Raw genomic sequence first — 20,745 nt, 5'->3', positions numbered from 1 at the left:
AAAAGTAAATATTATGCAAGCAAATAATGGAAATAGTGCAGGTGCATTGGGGATTCCTCTCTTGCTGCTTTTGAGTCTGTATGAAGAAGTCTGAGCTAGCCTGCTGGTTAATCAGAAATGTGTGATATAATCACCGCCTTTGCCCCAGCTGAACAGTCAGCCCCAGGAAGCCCTAGAAGCTGCACCATCTAGCTGACAGGCAGCTACTGAAGACATATACATAATCAGAGATTTCAGAGAAAGCCAGCTAAAGAACCACCCAGTTGAGCCCAGACCAATCTGCTGACCCATGGGTCACAAGCTAAATAAATGACTGTTTGGGGGTACTTTGTTGCACAAAAATTGCTAACTGATAAACTCACCACACACAATTTGCTTATGAACCACTTATTCTACAGTTTAGAAAGTGACACATTACTCACTCACTCCTCTCCTTCCTGCTTACTGGCAACACTTTAATTTGAACCTGCCCCAGTTTCAATGGGCATATTTTTAAGTGCCAGGATATACTGCATATTTATGCTGGAGCATGTCTGTGGTTCTTCAACGTTTTTAGAAAAGAGCAATGATGCCTTGATAGATAAAAATTCAGAATCCAAATCTATTTGAAAGACCAATTTCCATTTATTCCCCCCTCTATGAGGATATTCATCATTATTCCAACCCCTCACATCTGTTGTGTTTAAAAATCATTTTAATCTGTGTGGAATCTCTTTGACAATGGACTTCACTATGCCAAGATCACAAAATTAAATTAGTACTACAGCCAAGAGTTAATACGAGGGCCATTCATTCCACTTAACCTCCCCATTCCTACTGATTTACTTAAATGTCTCTCCCATCCCCATGAGTGGTAATGATCTGTTTTATGAGGCTTTGCCTTCATGCTACTTCCTGTCCGTTATAACAAAGGGAGGCTGGAGTTACACAGGTTTGGGTTTAGATATTTGCTCTGGCACTTACCTGTTGTGTGTCAGCATGATTATATGTACCTCATTATATTTTATAAGGATTAAATGGGATAATCCATGAAAAATACCTTAGGGCCTTCCATGTATTAAACTCTCTATTTAAAAAAAGAAAAAGATTTATGTAACTGAGAGGTACATAACATCTCTACTTTTTCTTCATTGTAACAAGGGATTTATAAGACTGAGGTGCTCCAGCAGGGTTCATTGAACTCGATAAAGATGAGGGCTGCTTCTTGGTCATTGTGTAATCTCTTTAGCATATACTATTGTTTGGTTGAAGGGTGAGAACAGATTTGACCATGCAGTAGGTTGCATCCTCTCTGTGTAGCTGAACATCACAGGGAGGTATGCCTGTTTAGCTTACATGGAGCCACTCCTGAGACAGCATCATGCTCTGGGAGGCAACAGGGTTTTCTGGATTGAGCATAGGAGTGGGAATCATGGGACTTGAGCTTCATGCCACCAAGTTCCAGTGCTAATTTTATCAGTGACCTTGGGCAAAACACTTTCCTCCTTTTCTTTTTATTAGAAAGAAACAATTGATCTTATGACCACATCACAAAGATGTAGTGAAGATGAATGTAGACTATCTGGAGCAGCTTCAGAGGGAAAAACCACAGAGTACATAATTAGTTTTATAATCTATAATTAAGTCTATAAATAGTGAAGAGGTATCCACATCTGAATTATACAATTAAAAATTAGACTTTTATCATTCTAAGGAAAATGAAGACCAATTATTTGGTAATATTAGTAGAGTTGGCAAACTGAAAATAACAAAGATCGTGGCCTGAACACAGCCTTAATGCATCTGGACTCTGTAGATAAGATAAAGCTCCTAGTGGAGACTATAACATGCACATCTGAAGGCAAATGATGGTTAGATAAACATCAGCAAGATATTAGAATAGAATTCTCCAAAATTCATCCCACTGCAGAAACATCCATTTGAGTAACTATCCATGCACAAAAATATTTTCACAAGGGCTAGGGAAATGAGGTGAGAGATTACACACCTAGGTATAGCATGAAAATAAGAAGAGACAGAAAATACCCAACATTTGAAGGAAAGAGAGATAAGTTATCACCGACCTTTGCTTCAGACCCCAACACTTGGAGCCACCTCAGTAAAACCCAGCACTGGGCATGCGCCCACAGCCCCAGGCTCTAGGTTAGTATCTGTAGACTGAGCATCCAAGCCTGCCCTTATGCCAAGCAGGATCCCATGGCCTCAAGCTTCAGGCCTGCCTAGTAGACTCAGTCTCCATCTCCTTAATGTTGACCGTAGGCCAGCTCTCACATAATAAGGTTCTAGGCCCATTCTAGGCAATACCAGGCTGGTCCCAGCAGTCCTGGACTCCAGGCAACTCCAAGCCCTGGGCTAGTCCTCATGATCCCAGCTTCCACAGCCCTAGTCAACAGGCTGGCACCTATGGACCCAGACACCAGGCCAGACCCTGCAGAAACAGAAAATAGGCCAATTCAGCACAAAACCAGCCCCTGTGGCCCCAGGACTCAAGGATACCCTAGCAGCAAGTCAACACTGCTGGCCTCTAATACCAGGTGGGCACCTGCAGACACGGCTTCCAGGCCTGACCAGTGCTAGGCCAGTCCTCACAGCCCCACTGTCCACATTGGCCCCTGCAGCCTCACACATCAGCAGACCCAGGGTTCAGGATGGTCTTAGCAGACCCCAGGATTGGATTGCTCGCCACAGACCCAGGCTGCAGGACTGCCCCTGTATACCCAAATTCCAGACTGGTCCCCAAGGATCCAGGACCCAAGCCAACCCTTAAGGACCTAGCCTGCAGACCAGCATTTGCAGATCCAGTCTCCAGGCCAGCACTAATGGACACAAGCTCCAGGCCAATCCCCGCAACCCCATGCTACAGGCCAACCCCAGTCACTCCAGACACCAGGCAAGCACCTAAAATCCTAGGTTACAGACCAGCCCATTTGGACCCAGATTCTATGCCAGCTCCAGCACCAGACCAGCCCAGGCCACAGGTCAGTCCCTGTGCCCCCTGACTTGAGAGGATTCAGAGGCCAGGCCTGCTCCAGGAGATCCAGGACCCAAGCCCACCCAGTACATTCAGTGCCAGGCTGGACCTATGGACTGAGGCTCCAAGACCACCCCATGTGAAAGCAGACTCCAAGCCAGCACGTGTAGACTCAGGGCCCAGGTCCATTCCAGTGATCCCAGGCACTAGGCCCATCCCAGATCTTGGTCAGTCCCTGCAGACTCAGAATTAAGGCCATCCCTGCACCAGTTTAGTTCCTGTGAACCCAGGGTCCAGGTCCATCTCCACACACTCAATTAACAGGTCCACCTTAGTGGATCCAGGCTTCAGCCTCAATTCTGCAGACTCAGACATCAGGCCACCTACCTGCTGACCCAGGCTCGAGGTCAGCCTGACTGAGGACTCCAGCAGTAAACTCACCTTTGGACTATACCAGACAACCTGTCCAGAATCTCTGGACAGGCTGACTAGCAAAGGGCTTTCCCAGACAAAGCTGCTCTTCAACTTCAAACACTGAAATAAGTCCCTACTTCTTCCAAAAGTGCAGACATTAACGTAAGGCAACAAGAAATATGAAAATCCAAGGAGACATAGCACCACCAAAAGAACAATAATCTCACAATAATTGACTCCAAAAGAAATGAAGATAAACAAATTGCCTGATAGATAACTAAAAATAATTGTTTTAAGAAAGCTTAATAACCTGAAAAAAATCAGAGAAATAATTAACTGAAATTAGAAAAAGAATAAATGACCAAAATAAGATATTTAACAGAGAGATTGAAATTATTTTTTTTTAAAACTAAACAGACATTCTGAAGCTGGAAAATACAATGAATGAAATTTTAAAATGCAATAGAGAGAATCAATAGCAGAACTGATCAAACGAAAGAATTTGCGAAAGTGAAAGATTGAAAATATACAGTTAGAGGAGAAAAATAGAATGAAAAAATATGAAGAAAGCTTATGGGATGTATAGGACAGTATCAAATGGGAAAGTGTTAGAATAATAAGACTATATAAAAGAGAAAAGAAAGACAATGTAGAAACCTTATTTAAAGAAATAAGAGCAGAAAACTTTCCAAATTTTGGAGAGGAATATAAATAGTACAGGTGTAGAAAGGTCAAAGTCCTCCAATCAAATTCAATCCGAACAAGACTATACAAAGACATGTTATAGTCAAGCTATCAAAAAACAAAGACAAAGAGAAAATCCTGAAAGCAGTGAGAAAAATGATGCAAATAATATTTAATGAAATTCCAGTAAGAAGAACGTAAAGTTTCTCAGAAGAGATCTTATAGGCCAGGAGAAACTGTGATGATATATACAAAATGATGAAGTAAAAATAGTAATTAAACCGCCAACTAAGAACCCTATATCCAAAAAGATATAAATTTCTTCTTCATTTCTTCTTCAGAGGAAGATCATGGCTCAAACACAGCCTTAATGCATCTGGACTCTGTAGTAAGATAAACCTTCTGGTGGAGACTGTGACAGGCACATCTGATGGCAAAAGATGGTCAGATAAACATCAGCAAGATGTTAGAACAGAATTCTTCAGAATTCATCCCACTACAGAAAGTTTAAAAAGCAATAGAGAGCATCAACAGCAGAATTTATCAAGCAAAAGAACCCATTTGTGAATTTGAAAGACTGAATGTCTTCTTCAGAAATAAAGAAGACAACAAAACTCCCACACAAGCAAAAGCTATTTTCTCTAGCTGATTCAGTTCCTCCTCACCAGCCACGACTTCCCTAGGCTGAGACCAAGAGGGTAAGGGAGATGTAAACTTAGCAGTCTCCCAGGTTATTTCAAATAGTTTACTGATGTAGAGTCTCACTCTAACAGACCTGTTCCTCCCCTTTTACCCTCTTGATTGCCCAGATGGCTGTTAGCAGTAGGAAAAGCTTCTTACCCTCCTGATATCAGGATGAAGAAAGGGATCTTAGGTCTCATAGGAGGTCTTGGGCTCATCTCTTCTGTACCAAGTCTTTGATACTTACTGTCTGTTGAATATGTATGTTAAAATCTGGTTTATCCAGTCTTAAAGAAGGCATTCTGCCTGTGTTCTTGCTCAAATCCTGGCTTTTGTAGCTCCAGATGTGTTTGCTCAGCCAGGCCATGTTTCTGGGAGGCCAGCACCTTTCATGGCTAAGTAGGCCTCTCTCCAACTCTCATCACTATATTTCACCCACCAACGTAATTGTGTGAGCCTTGAGAGACCTGTCCATCAACCCTTCTATTCAGGGTCATTTTACTTGTGCCAACAGGAGCCCCTCTAAAAGCTCCCCAGCGCTTAAACCATCCCTTCGCTCAAAGGAAGCAACAACTTCTGATCCTTTCCATGCTACACAAGAGTCCAGACTAGGTGAAGAGCACTTAACACTGTCCCCTCCTTACCCAGACATACTGAGCTGCCATATTTACTCACTGTGGTTTCTACAAATCATGACCTTGGTCCTCAGCCTTACCGGCTGAAAACACAATGAGAGATGGTAAAATGTACCTTGGTTCTCAGAATTTCCCACAGTGTTCTCAGCATTTCCAGACTTCATCTTTCCCATTCCCTAGCCAGGGCTGAGTTTTACAACATTTTTCTCTATTTCTTTGAAATAAGTATTTCTTTTAGACACACCAACCACTCCTAAACTAGTTGTAACATAATCCCTGTTTTCACTGTTTTTATTCTCTTTCCCTTTAAAATTCTTTTTCTTTACTACTTTCCTCACAAGAGTCATCGTTTCCTTCTACCCTTCAGGTGGACCTGGTTTACAATAGTCTTAAAAGTCCACATATCCGGTCTTTAGATTGAAGAGTATACACACACAGGTAATATTTAATGGGCTGGGCTCTTCTTCATGCTGGAGATAGAGCAGTTAACAGATCACTCAAAGCCCCTGCCTTCATAGAGCATGTCTTCTAGTAGATAACCAAACACTGATTTATTTATATTGATAAAATAATGGAAGTTATTATCCTCTACATTTCTGTAAAATCTGCCAAGCACTGAAAAACATGTGTATGTGTATGTTTGGAGGAATGCTCAGTAATGGATAACTCTTGCCTTCAAAGAATTTCTATATTCAACTATGAAAACCAGAAGTAAGTAGACTGATACCCTGATAGATCAATAGATAAAGACAAAGGTATGAGAATTTTAATAGTCATGTGGAGCAACATGCATGTGCCTAAAGGGAATTGCAATTAGTAGAAATAGAATGAGTTTCTGATTATTTGGATAATTCCCTTCACTTCACTATACTGTATGTACCCTATATTTGACACTATATACCTACACACTCCACTTTACCTCCTTTTATAATGGATGAACTTCCTTTGTCCTTGTCTCAGGCCAGCTCCCTAACTTTGCTAATGGATACCATTTTGTTACCGAGTCCAAGCCCATTGCTTCTACGATCATGGTCTGTCTTCATAAATTATCTCTTTTTTTTTGTTTCTTTTTATTGCATTTCTGTGAGCATGCAAAAGCAACACGGTTGCTCCTATCTTAGACAAATAAATGACTTAATGTCAGAGTGTCACAGAATTCAGTGCTGGGTCCTTTGCCCTTCTCTTACTACCCTCAAGCCCAAAAGTGATTTTATCCAGCATTTGGTTTTGAATGCTGTCTATAGGCTGTTGACTCCAAAGCATGCATCTCTAAGCTCAGCTATTCCCTGAGCTCTAGAGTTGGGCATCCTTATTTAGGTGTCTAATAAGACAGCTGGAAATGAACATGTTCAAAATAGAATTTGTCATTTTTTTCCCACTGGCTCTTTCTTGGTGTATTAGGAGATTCTTGGTCAGAATTCCCATTGTTAGAATTAAAATCCTTTAATTCACACAATGTACTTAAATGCTGATTTTTTCCTCACCTGGGAAAAAGGTGAAAAGAACAAACTGACCTTTGATTAAAAGAGGATTCACCAAAAATAAATGAAGCTTAAGCTTCAGGTCACCACGCTGCACAGACCCTTTTCAAGGTGTTGGGAAGGTCCATGTGCTTTTGTAAAATTTTCGAGAGTCCAATATTTTAACTATGTTAGATTTAGAACTCTGTTTCATTGCATTCATACTTCCTTTTAGTCGCGTTTCCTCTCGTGGCAGATGGCATGAGAGAAGGTGCTGGTCTGTGGGGAAGTTGGGGTGGTGATACAATTATTGTGGTTGAGTGGCATTTATTTATGTAGTTCACAGACATTTCTAAGTTCTGTTAAATTATGTTCTTTCAAGATAGAAATGACTTCCAGAATTTTTCCCCTTTGCCTGAAATTCTCTTCTCTTCCCCCTCATTATCTTACAGTCTTCCTCTAGCAAATTTCCTTTCCTGAAGAAAGTCTGCCCTGACAAGAATTACACAAGGGTTTCCCTCCCCTTACATTGTTTTATTTTTCTTCATCACACATATATCTATCACAAATAATATCACTCTTTTTTTTGTTCAGTTTTGTCTCCTTCACTAGAAATTAAACTTCTAGAAGTCATGGTGTTTGTCTTTTTCCTTGGTATGTTCCCAAATATTTTGCAATCAGCCAAACCTGAGTAAATAATTAATGAATGAACAAAATTATATCCTTAAATATTTTATAGTGTAAATTTTAATAATTTCTAAAATAAAAACCTAGTGGAATAACTGGCAAGATGGCAAAATAGAAGTCTGCAGCTCTCCTTCCCAACAAACACCAATTTCGACAACTATACAAGGATGAGAGTACTTTTGAGGGAGAAAAGGAGGCCGGTAGAGAGATGCCAGCACCTTATAGGTGTCTATTCTAATCTATGAATAGACACATTGAAGAGGGTAAGAGAACGGTTTCACTATATCCTCATCACCCCTCCACCAAAGCAGCACAGCTCAGTGCTGTGCCAGGAGACCCTCTTTGCCTTTAATTTACCTCACAGGCGAAAGTGAAAGTATAATGAGCACCCTGTCTCCCTAGCCATTTGGGACACTACCGAGGAGGCCAACATCTGTCTTATCCCATCCAGAAAACTGAGAGAATTGGGATTACTCAATAGTTTGCAGGCAGCTAGGAGAAGAAAAACTGAATAGGCACTCAGGGCAATGGAACACAGAACTCAATAAAGTGTTGTGGTTTCTACTAACCACTTCGCAAACTCCACCAAGAGTCCAGACCACCACCCTCAAAACGCAGGTTAACTACAGACCCCAGGTGGTCTACATGTGCCCCTAGCACTCTGCATGCCCCTCCTTTTCATAAGCAGAACTCTTTGTGCTCCCCTGAAGACAGTATATGTGAGTCTCCAAAAATCATACACAATACACAGACACCTAGATCAAACTCTACTAAATTCAGGAAAATCACCTGACCTTGAACTCTTCAGGGCACTTCCTTGGGGGGGGGGGGCGTGGGAAACAACTGGCTTTGTGGGATGGAGATAAGGCATATGATACCAATACTTTCTCCCCAAAAGGGATAAAGAAAAATGGAGTGGGGCATCCATAGAAAAGATCTAAGAGACCCCCACAATGCCTAAGTGGGATGACTGATGAAGATTTTTCACTCTCAAAGCCAGTCAGTAAAAACTGAATGAAGTGATTGCTTCTTGAAATGCAAAGAAGGCAACTCAAGATTTCAAGAAACAACAACAAAAAATTTAACATGACACCACCAAAGAAATGGAATAATGTTTTAATAACTGACCCCAAAGAAATATATATCTACAAATTACCTGACAAATAATTCAAAATAATGGTTTTAAGGAAGCTCAGCAAGCTCCAAGAGAACACAGATAGACAACTCAATGTTATCACAAAAACAATACACGAAGAAATGAGACATTCAACTAATAGATACAAATCATAAAAAGGATATGAACAGTAATTCTGGAGCTGACGACTACAGTGAATAAAATCCAAAATGGAGCAGAGAGCTTCAAAGGAAGCTTTCAAACATCTCAATAGTAGGTCTTTCCCTAATCAAACAAAAGAAAAAAATCTATGAACTCAAAGACAGGTTACTTGAAATCAGTCAGATGGAAAAAAAAAATCAAAGAGTGTATAAATAAAAACCTATGTGGTTTGTGGGATACCATCAAAGGAACCAACGCATGTATTCAGAAATTCCAAGAAAAGAGCAGAAATCTTTTTTAAAGAAATAATGGCTAAAAAATCTCAAACACCCAGCTATTTTTTGTATTATTAGTAGAATCGGGCTTTTGCCATGTTGACCCAGGTGGTCTCAAGCTCCTGACCTCAGGTGATCCGCCCACCTCGGACTCCCAAAGTGCTGAGATTACAGGAATGAGCCACCATGCCTGGCCAAGCTTTTTTTAAATCAATATTTTGACTTATTTATCTTAGATTTTGAAAATTTCTTTGTGATTAAGATTTATTGCTAGAAAATTATTGTATTCCTTTGGAGGTATCATATTTTCTTGCTTTTTTGTGCTTCCTGTGTCTTTACACTGATATCTGTTCATCTGGTGTAATAGTCAGTTTTCCCTATTTTTGAATTTACTTTCATAGGGGAGGATTTTTCCTTAAAATGTATGCCCCACAAAAGACTCATTTCAGGGCTAATTCCATTTTCAAGCCCTCTGAATAGCCACCTCAAAATATGCTAAAGAAAGACATTTTGGCATGAAATATTTTTATTTCCTTCAACTGCATGACCTCATTTACATGCGGCATCTTAAGAAGTTAAACTCACAAAAGTTGACATTAAAATGGTGATTACTAGGAGCTGGGGCTTAAAAGCTGCAAAGTTTTTGATCTACCTGATCAATAAGACTATAGTTAATAATATTGTATTATATGCTTGAAATTTGCTAGTATAATAGATCTTACATGTTCTCACCACAAATAGAAAATTATAACTATGTGAGCTGAAGAATATATTTATTATTTTGATTTCTGCAATCATTTCACAATAATATATGTATTAAAACATCATATTGTACAACTGAAATTTATATAATTTTATTTGTCAGTTATACCTCAATGAAGCTGGAAATAAATATCTATTTGAAATTTGCAATAAAATACAGAAATCATATTTCAAACTTACATATTAACTAGTTTGTGAGCTGTCAGAGAAGAACTTGAGACCAGAACTGTCTTCTTACTTCCTGTCCCGTTATTTCTATCACTTGAGCTGTCTTCCTCAGTAACATATTAAACAAAAATATGTATATTAGAGGTTCCATACATCTTAAGAGATCTAAACCAATAATTAAATGTATTGCTAAGTCAACACATGACCCTAATGGATATTGATGCATGCAGTACAATTTGTTTAAAAATAAACGTAGGAAAAGGAAGATGAGAGAATGGAGAGTTTCAGTTTACTGTTATTTTTATTTTTTTTAATTTTTAAATTAATGGTACACAGCTGTCAATACCCATATTATTAATACCTATTTTTCAGTAAATCTACAAAAAGTTTCCTTTAATGTGTACATATAGTCATTATTTTTGTAGAATTGTTGTATAAAAGAAAAAAATTAGAATAAGTGCCATAATTGTACATTACTTTTATACTCTATCTGCCTACAAATTTTAGACTGTGCTCCTCAATAGCAAGAAACAGAAAAAGTTAAGAAGTGGCATTTACATTCTAACTTTAATCTTTAACTAATTCTATTTATGTCATAGCAGAATCTGAATCCATTATAATGTAGCTATAATCTTTCTTAATTCATACTTTTTTATTTTAGGGAAATGTGTTGTCTTATATATATTTATGCAAAGAGTAAAATCATGCTGGCATGTACACACACACAACGAAAGATAGGCGAGAGAAAAGATAGACATTGCAAAGCTATATCAAATGGCATAAGTGACTTCACGTTATATTTTCTCTGGCTTTTTCTATCCCACCGGATGAATGACTGTCATTTTGCATTTATCAGTCTGAGGCAGTGACATGGTGAGGCCTGTATTGTGATGGATGAAACTGTCAGAACCCACTGAGTATTTAGATATTGCACCAATGAATTATATTTACAAAGGGCTGCATTATAGAAAAGTGTGATTGCTCTCTTCTATGACTATTCTTTGTGGTGTTAAGGATATGCACTCATAGTCAAAGAACAATGATGCATTTTCCCTTTTCTCAACCTATCATCTCTTTTGTGCCTCTTAGCTACCATTGAAGCAAACCCGAAAGCTTTTGTCCATGAGCTTTTAGTCTAAGGATGAAATATTTCTTCTTTGCTTAACTTCAAACAATCAATACAGCAAAGGCAAGGTACTTGGCAATCAAGTTTATCATGCCATATTTTGCAGATGGGAAGAATAAACCACCATACCTTACTAGAAAACTAGCCTTATGAAGACTTGGAATAAATACACTGCCTCATTTTTTCTCACTGTGATATTTCCAATAAAAGCATTTTTAATAAATAAACTAACTTCATACACCTTGTCAAAGGTGGATTCAAGAAGTCTATCTTTTGCTCTTAGGATGGCTGTTCTTTGTTATTCACATGAGACTGATGAGAGCCAGTCTTTTTAAGTGGCAGAATATGGCACACATGCTTGCAATCTCAAGCTTTTTCCTCCTACTATATTTCAAAGAATTACACAGGATCACAAATATTATCTCCAAGAAATTTCTTTCCCAAAATTGTGCCTAGAAGAGTAGTGGCATTTTACACTTAAGTTGTATATTTATAGAAACATTTTAATCTTTTGACCTGCTTTACAAACAAACAAAATAATAGTAATCATGCTGCTTAGTCCTTTAACAACATATGTCTATATGAAGAGCAACAAATTACTGTGAATCCTTGTACTATAGATAATATAGTTGCCAGTTGTGCCATTTTGTCTGGATAGAGTGCATGGTTCTTTCTAATATTACCCTGATTTCCTTTGGGAAGAGTGACTCTAAGTGTCTGCTTTTCACTGCAGAAGCACAAGCCAAATAAAACTGATCTTTTCTTTCCCTACACATTTCCACTATTTGACCAAATGATCCCTACCTCCTGGGAATTTTCATCTTAACCAAGTTAGGTGGTGGGAGGGGGAGGTTGGAGGTATTTCATCATTCTTATAGGCAGTGGGGATTCCTGCCCAGGCTGTTGTAAATGGTTAGAGACGGTTATTGTGCTTCTTGTTTCCTGTTTCTTGTTATATGCTTGTATGTTTCCTTCTGTTTCTCTATTGGCTTCTTCCTGTATTCAAACCTGGTATGTTACTTCATATTAATTCTATGAATCTCCACATATGTGATCACACACACACACACACACACACACACCCCTACAAACACACACCAATATGCTTTCTCACAAGCAAATCCCTCTTGCTCAAGTCGAGTTCATTTCTGGTTTTTGTGGCAAAGAACCCTAAGTGGTACTAAATTGTGATTCCAAATCTTATGGAAAAGGTGGTAACCAAAATCCTAGTGGAATGTGTATTCGGCCCAGTCTTCAAAAAATGAATATTCACAGTTAAGTTTGTGAATAATGAAGGTGTGGTATGACAGGTGTTAGAGAGTATAAGAGTTCGTGCAGCATCTGAGAAATATAATCATGTTTTCTTTGACACTTTCATTTTTATATAAACTGTTTTAGTATGCTGCCTTCATTCTCAAAAATTTGAAATGTTGAATATGTGTGGTAAATATGTAGGGGGCTCAACCAAAACAAGACAAAATACAATTAGGCTTCCTCATATCCCACGTATCTTGGTGAACTGAGGTTTTTATTCTTATTTTGGTGTGGGGGCAGGGCGTGAGATCCTTTGTACTTTTAAGAAACTTATTTATGACCAAGAACATTCTGTTATTTTCTTATGTGCACTGCAAAGTGGTTTAGGATTAAACTGTGTAAAACTAAAATTTTAGTGCCAAGATTTTATTGACTTGATAGTACTGATAAGCACATGCAATAGTAGAAGTTTGTCCAAATTGTTAAAATATTTTCTAAAAACATGTGCTCAGTGAAATGATAACTCTAAAAGCTGATGTGGGCTTAAAACATTCTGTTCATCTCTGAGTGATGAAAATCTATTCATATTGAAAACTACTCAGTATATTTCTGTATTAGCATGGATACTTTATATCACACACAACAATAAAATCAACTTACTTAAACAATAAATAAGAATGTATAGCTTATATAAGTGAAATGTACAGAGGTAAGTCTATTGTTAGACACGGCTTGACTATTAGAATTTTGATGCTATTTGCCTTTAGGTCAAGCTTCTCCAACCCACAGCCCATAGGCCACATGCAGCCTAGGACAACTTGGACATGCCACAACACAAATTTGTAAACTTTCTTACAACATTATAGATTTTTTTGCAATTATTTTTAGTTCATCAGCTATCGTTAGTGTTAGTACATTTTATGTGTGTCCTAAGACAACTCTTCTTCTTCCATTGTGGACCAGGGAAGCCAAAAGATTGGACACCCCTGCTGTAAGTCTGTTTAATTCTCTTGGGTTTTTTATTTGTGTTGCTATTACTAAAAATTGATGCACCACTCCCAGCCCTCACATCTATACACTATGTCATTGGGATAAGGGTAATGTGCCTATGTCCCACAATTCTAAGCAAAAGTTTGGAGGTTAATTTCAATTCAATTGAATTACATCACATGTCTAACCCTGAAGTAAACACTGTAGCCAGAGCAATAAAATCTACTTCTTGGAAAATCCTACAACACTTGCTCCACTCCCGCAGCAATGGTAGATGGGCACAGCTTCCGCAGAAGCACATGAATCCTCAAAAGAAAATCAGGACTGTTGGAAAGGGTAATGGAGGAAAGACAGTTTCATAGGCAACCAATAATTATCCAGTCATCCTCTATCACATTGCTATTGTAAGGGAATAATAATGACATCTAAAAGTTTCATGTAAACTTTATCTTCACCATTCATCACTTTGTAAACAGGGCTTATAATACCAGCCAACAAAAAATGTGCCTCATGATGAGGTAGACCGGCAGAAGCTCATTATGGTAAGGATCTGTTTTTTAATATTTTCAGAATATTTTAGTTAATTTTACTCAATATCTAGATCATCACATTCAGAAACGTGAATTACTCAACACAACCTTTCTCTTTCTTTTTCATCCTTGCTAAGCAACTTTTGTAAATATATCTTACCTGAGTTTAGAATATCCTAGTTTTCAAAGTCTGAAATGCAAAACAAATTAACTTAGTTGATAAGGATAACTGATCAACGAAGTTACTTTATGATAACGATTGAAATTTTAATACATATTCTCTTAAATTCTTTTTTTCCCTTCTTTTCACTTCTTTTAGCAGTATTATAACACTTACAGAATATCTTCTAAACTCTTCTTCATTTTATAGAACTTGATTTATAAATATCTTTTATCCTCCACTCATGGCCAAAAAGTGTCAGGTAGAATGTGTTATGCTCTTGAGACTAGGGCATTATGTAGCAAAATTAGCTGGTGTTGACCTTGCTTGTTCTAGTTTCTTTCCCTTACAGAACTTTGATCTTGTGTGCCCCAGAGCTATTGGATGAAGCAAGAAATGCTGACTCACGCTGAGTTGGTATGACATTAATGTATTATTCAGAAATCCAATTGATTTTTTTTAAATTGAAAGGTTATTGGCCAAGAGGGCCAAGTACTTGCATCCTCTAAACACATTCTCCCCATAAAACCAAACTACAAAGAGAGCGAAATTATTATCCAAAGGTTTCCTTGTACACATGGAACTGGGACGGGATGACCAGTTTTATGATTTAGATATTTAGCGACATCAAACTTTCAGAGAAAAATTCCTGTATCTTCTAAGCCTGGCCACCTTCTTTCTAGAACAATGTTCAGGTAGGCACTGCTCAAATGTGCCACAGTGACTCTATCTCTGTTTTGTGACTAGTATTCTTTTCTGAATAACTCATTTTTTAATAAATATCTTCTTCAATCGAATCTTTTGGTATAGAAATTCTGTCAATTTGAAATATATTTGTATATTTTGGCCTATTATATATCAAAGCCAACTAGTTGGGCAGAATCTTATTTTTTCTCCTATGTGCCATGTAAGCAGACTTTCTTACTAACATTTTCTTCTTAATTCATTAAGAGACTTAAAACTAATTGATTGAGTGCCCACAGCTGGCAAAGTGTCAAACATTTGACCTATATTATCTTCCTTAAACATACGTGAGGCAAATAGTATGATTCTTAAGTTAGAGTAAAGGAAACTTAAGCTCAAAGAGGTCATACAACTTGCTCAAGGTCAAATATCTTATTAGTAATAAACATAGGATTCAACACCATGTTGCTGTGAATTGAACACCAATGCCTTTTCAACATGTATTGACTAGGAGAACATATTAAGAGGGACTTTCTGTTCTCCTTTTATTTCTAAAACTATTGCAGTGCCAAAGTTTTGATAGATGGAGAAAATTAAAATTCTTAATTGTGTTGATTTTTATTGAAAGATGTTAGTTTATTATAGTATATATTTCCTTTGTGTCTGTATTGGGCAAGTCTCTGTGTTACATAGTGTAGAGTGAAAAACAAAACATACCATATTCTTAAGACAGGAGAGTAAAAACAATGAAACTCAAATAACAATATATAAGGAAGAGTGTTGTAAACTGAAAAGCACAGTAAAAATGTGAAATGATTTTTTTTTTTTTTTTTTTTTTGAGACGGAGTCTGACTCTGTCGCCCAGGCTGGGGTGCAGTGGCCGGATCTCAGCTCACTGCAAGCTCCGCCTCCCGGGTTTATGCCATTCTCCTGCCTCAGTCTCCCGAGTAGCTGGGACTATAGGCACCCGCCACCTTGCCCGGCTAGTTTTTTTTTTTTTTGTATTTTTTAGTAGAGATGGGGTTTCTCCGTGTTAGCCAGGATGGTCTCAATCTCCTGACCTCGTGATCCGCCCGTCTCGGCCTCCCAAAGTGCTGGGATTACAGACTTGAGCCACCGTGCCCGTCCGTGAAATGATTTTTTAAGTATGTGTAGCAATAGCCAACTAGTCATAACTACTAATCTTCTTGAAATTCTGTAAATTATAAAATATTTCACAATTCAACATTCTTTTTATGTATAAATAAATCATTATTTCCAAATTAACCTAATGGATATTGTTATGAAATGAATGTTATGTCCCTTCAAAATGCATATGCTGAAACTGTAACCCTCATTGTTGCTGTAGCTAGAGATAGGGCTTCTGTGAAAGTAATAAAGGTTGAATAAGGCATGAGAGTGACATCCTTATTCCATAGGATTAGTGGCCTTCTAAAAAGGGTCGCCACAGAGCTCAGTCTCTTTCAGCCGTGTGAGAACACAGCAGGAAGGAAGCAGTCTTCAAGCAAAGAAGAGTGCCCTTCGAAGAAGAGCTGAACCCTGCCAGAATCTTGATCTTGGACTTTCCAGCCTCCAGAACTGTGAGAAAATAAATTTCTATTGTTTAAATCCTGTAATCTATAGTGTTTTGTTACAGTACCTCGAGCACACTAATACAGATATTAATGACTATAAAGTTGAATTTTATCGTACACCATAACTCTAACATTTTTGCTGACTCCTTTATTCTAGTGATCACTTTTATATCATACTAAAGTCAAATTATTGTTTAAATTCCCAAAGCATTATAGGTTGGTTTGTGTAGGCACTAGGAAAAATCAATTGCAGGAAGCCAGGCTTACAACATTTCCACCAGTGGTGAATCAGATGCCTACAACATCTCTGGAGTAAACACTGAAGTCAGAGGTCCCGAAACGTTGTTGGGCTAGAACAGATGTGAATCTGAGCTAACAGCTATCACTTCCCCTCCCTCACCCATAGAAAGCTGTGAGGTATACTTTCAGGACCATTAGGCAATGGTGATACAGGAGGTGATGGTGACCTGTAGGAAGTTCCCCATAGGAGCAGGTGATCATATCATCTCAGCTTCATCAAATATACCTAGCATCATATATAGACCACAATCAGAATTGTGCTTTTTACTTAGACCACTTTCAACCCAAATTGCTCTTCCTCTTCACTCAATAGGCATTTGCTGTGCAAGACGACATAGGAAATTGCTTTGTTGAAAAGCAATCAGACTCAGACCCTCATGGTAAGGTGCTTTAAGTCTATTAGGTAATGGATATATACATCACAAATACAATACACAACCAAGAGTTAAAAATGTTGTAATTAGGGAGCACAGAGAAGGAAAGCCCAGTGTGCATCAGAAATCTCTTTCTCTGAACCTCTTTGAGCAAATGTCACAGCCACTATCCCACTCTTAGGGACTGGGATAATTTGAACATAAGATCAATTCACAACATGGATTAAGTTAGTTAGGTCATCACCATAGTCCATTTGGTACTGGGATGATTCTGTTCAAGATACTGCAGAAGGCTATGTGCTTTGTACATAATGTGAAAAAGCCTCAGGACATCTCAAGAAAAATGCTCAAATGAACACATTTTGTGCCTAATGCATTTCCTACATCTCACAGGTCCTAGGGTGCAGATTCAGTGACACTAATGGGAGCTTTTACCCCCTATTTCTACTGCACACCATACATTGCATTGGCAGGTGGAATGCTGAGCACATTTGTTGGGTACTTATATTCAAACATGCATCTGGGGCTTGTTATTCTGTTTTTGTTTTTAAATGAAAAGAGAAATTGTTTGACATTTTTTTATTTTGCCTTCTATAATAGCTTTATTTACTTTAAAGTATCCAGAAACAAAAACTCCTTTTCTTGCTGCTATGGAAATTGTACCCTGAACAAGCGTCCCAAGCAGTAGAGAAGTCTCTCTGATATCTGCATGAGGGGAAAAATAGGGAACTAACATTTACTAATTGCCTCTTACATACCAGTTTCAGTATCTTCACACAGGAAACATACTGACCAGTTTCTTTGGTTCTTAATCCTCTGTTTACAATCTCTTGGACTGGGTTCCTAAGACATGCCCTAGAGATTTTCCCCAAAATGACCCCTAGCTGACATGGCCTATGGTGCTGGCCTGTGCCTCCCTGACATAGCTGACCTAGGTCTATGTCTTAGTCTTTCTATGCTCTTATAACAAAATATCTTAGACCAGGAAATATATGAATATAAGAAATTTATTTCTCACAGTCCTGGAGGCTGGGAAGTCCAAGGTCAAGGTGCCAGCAGGTTTGGTGTCTGATGAGGAACCAACCCCTGCTTCCAAGATGGTGCCTTGAATGTTGGCACATGGCAGAAGAGACAGAATGGCACAAGGGGCCTGGCCAGTGCCTTCCAACTCACTTATAAGTCACCAATCCCCTTCATGAAGGCTCCACCCTCATGACTTAATCATCTCCTTAAGCCACTCCTGATAATACTATCACATTGGGGTTTGCTTCAACGTGAATTTTGAAGAAGACACAAACATTCAAACCATAGCAGCCTCTGATTCACCTGACTTGCAGTATTTGCCAGTCACATTCTTGACTATGATATCTCATAGCTTGACTATGATATCTCATAGCTTGAGGGATCAGACTGCAAATTTGCGACTAAACTGTGCCTTTGTTTCAGCAGTGTTATCAATTATTAGGTTAACATGAGATCTATAATTTAAGTAGAAAAATGTAAGCCTAATATGTGTTTCTGTTATAGGTTATGTACCACATGAACAAGACTTTGAGACACAGATTTACTGCACTAAGTTGATTAGGAAATACATTCAGAATCAACACTCCTGAAAGAAGGAAGGAAGCCAAATTAGTCAGATAGGGAATATCTTTCTGAAAACTAGGGGAGAATCACTTTCTTTGCCTTTTCCAGCTTCTAGAGGTTTCTGGCCTTGGCTCCTCTGCCTTTCCTCCATCTTCAAATCCAGGGATGACAGGTTGAGTCTCTCTCAGGTTTTATCACTCTTATCTCCCCTTCTGATTCCCTTTCACTTTTAAGAACTCACTTTTAAGATTACATTGGGTTTACACAGACAATCTAGGATAATATCCCTATCTTGAAGTCAGCTGATTAACAGCCCTAATTCTATGTGCAAACTTAATTCCCCTTTTCCATTTAACTTCATATATTCATAGGTTCAAGAGATTAGGACATGGATATCTTTGGGTGGCCATGATTCTGGCTACCACAGAGAATTGGAAGTAAATTCCATTATCTTGCAGAGAAGATGACCCTTCAGAGCCATCCTGAATTGGGACCAGGGTGATAGGTCTTCTTAGCCCTCATGGACTAGTCACTGGAGGTGAGCTGCTCCTGGGAAGGTGACATAATCTTGGGTGAGGCCACTCTTTTCATGGGATGACAGCCTCAGAGGGATGCATCTGAGAGCTGCTAGTCCTGTGCCATCAGCAATGAGGGAAAGAACATTTCTGCCTCTAATGGTACTGGAAGGAATTTGAATCCACACCACAGCTTTCACTAAATTAATGTAAATTTGTCTCACCATCTATAATTATGTGGCTGTAACTTAATGACACTGGTGATACATACTAATGATTTGCTACAGATAATGTGTTACATCAGTGCTTTTCCATGTCTCAGCTAAGTTTCCAAAATAACTGAGCAAACTCTACCTCAGAGATTACATAGAGTTGAGGATACTAATTGACTTGAAACTTCATCATTCAATGTATTTGTCTTAACATCAAAATACAACAAGTTTCTTGGTTATTTTCAAAAAGTTGCAAAGTCTTTTTCCAGGATTTTGAATATTTTATAATTGTGACATCCCATAATTTGGGTAATCAAAGACCTATTGTAAGTTATAGAATCCATCTTTACTGAGATACTAAGGAGTGGAGAAAAATCTGTCATCCCTAAAATGGATAAACTTTTGTTTTGAAATGTAATATATAAATTTCCTATATATTACCTGGAAAAATAACAGTTGCTCAATAAATTGCAATTAAATTAATAGGTCTTACTGTGGTTTTGTCGCAATTTTTTTGTCTGTTCAACTAAAATACTGTAACTTAGAGGACAAAATGCTGTGTTATTCACCATTTTACACTTAGGTCTCAGCACATCTGGCATTTACAGCTGCTTAATGTTTGTTGGTTGGCTGAAGATTGCTCAGGTAGCTAACTGAGTGATTGAATGAATATGATTTCCATTCCTAATTCCTTAGCTTGGCATTTCCTTAAGGGCATTCTATTATGTCTTCTCAGTAGGATTTTCTAAATTTGCCTGCCGTTGCTACCCAATACAAGCTCTTTGTTTCAGCTGGAGTGGTCTCCTCGCTTTCTCCAATCTAAAAATATTGTCATTAAATCGGACTCCACACCTTACATGGTATATGTATCCCCTCTTTCCCTCCTGCGTTGCAACCCAATCCAGGTATCAAAGCCCAGATCAAGTCTTATCTTCCCATAAAGACTTTCCACTTCACTGTTCTTCCCGGAAGTTTACCAATTTTGAATTCTCATTTTCCTACACATCTCAAAACTAATTTTACACTTTTATGTAATAACTTGTGTTGTTTGTGTTTTATCTTGTCGATCACATGAACTCAGATGCTTCTAAGCTCTTTTAGGGCAGGCACTGCATCTCATATCATCTTTCATCCATTCTGATGTGTGGTTTTGTTTTTTTTTTTTTTTTTGTATTTTAACATCTCTGAAATCAGAATACATTTTACAATAAATGGCAGTATAAAATTATTATAGGCTTGAATTGCAGTGAGTTCTTGTAGAGAGTATATGAGTTTGCTTCGGTCCGAAACTATCAATTTGAAACCGCTTTAAATTAAACTTACAGTGTATATTCAGAACACAAAGATGAGTGAGTACTAACTTTAAATTTTTAGATGAGGTTTGTTTTCCCTCCCTCATCCAGTGCCAAGATTGAGACAGGTGACT

The 20,745-nt window shown here is 38.1% G+C and overlaps 1 long non-coding RNA gene across 10 annotated transcripts in view; it reads right to left on the bottom strand.

The window, feature by feature from the left end:
- LOC101013960 overlaps positions 1–20,745 on the bottom strand; it is a 93,666-nt gene that overhangs the window by 32,236 nt on the left and 40,685 nt on the right. For 6 of the 10 annotated variants that reach the window (XR_001905574.3, XR_001905570.3, XR_002523827.2 and 3 more), the window contains 2 exons: positions 14,074–14,103; positions 10,026–10,116 (listed from right to left, as the gene is read on the bottom strand). This is a non-coding gene — a long non-coding RNA (uncharacterized LOC101013960). Of the gene's footprint in view, positions 1–8,528; positions 8,932–10,008; positions 10,121–14,073; positions 14,104–20,745 lie in introns of those variants that run through there. The other 4 variants (XR_004185829.1, XR_002523825.2, XR_001905573.2 and 1 more) reach the window with 4 other exon arrangements.

The sequence above is a fragment of the Papio anubis genome, chromosome 8 (genome assembly GCF_008728515.1).
Source record: "Papio anubis isolate 15944 chromosome 8, Panubis1.0, whole genome shotgun sequence".
NCBI lineage: Eukaryota > Metazoa > Chordata > Mammalia > Primates > Cercopithecidae > Papio > Papio anubis.
This window is presented reverse-complemented; position numbering and strand designations above follow the sequence as displayed.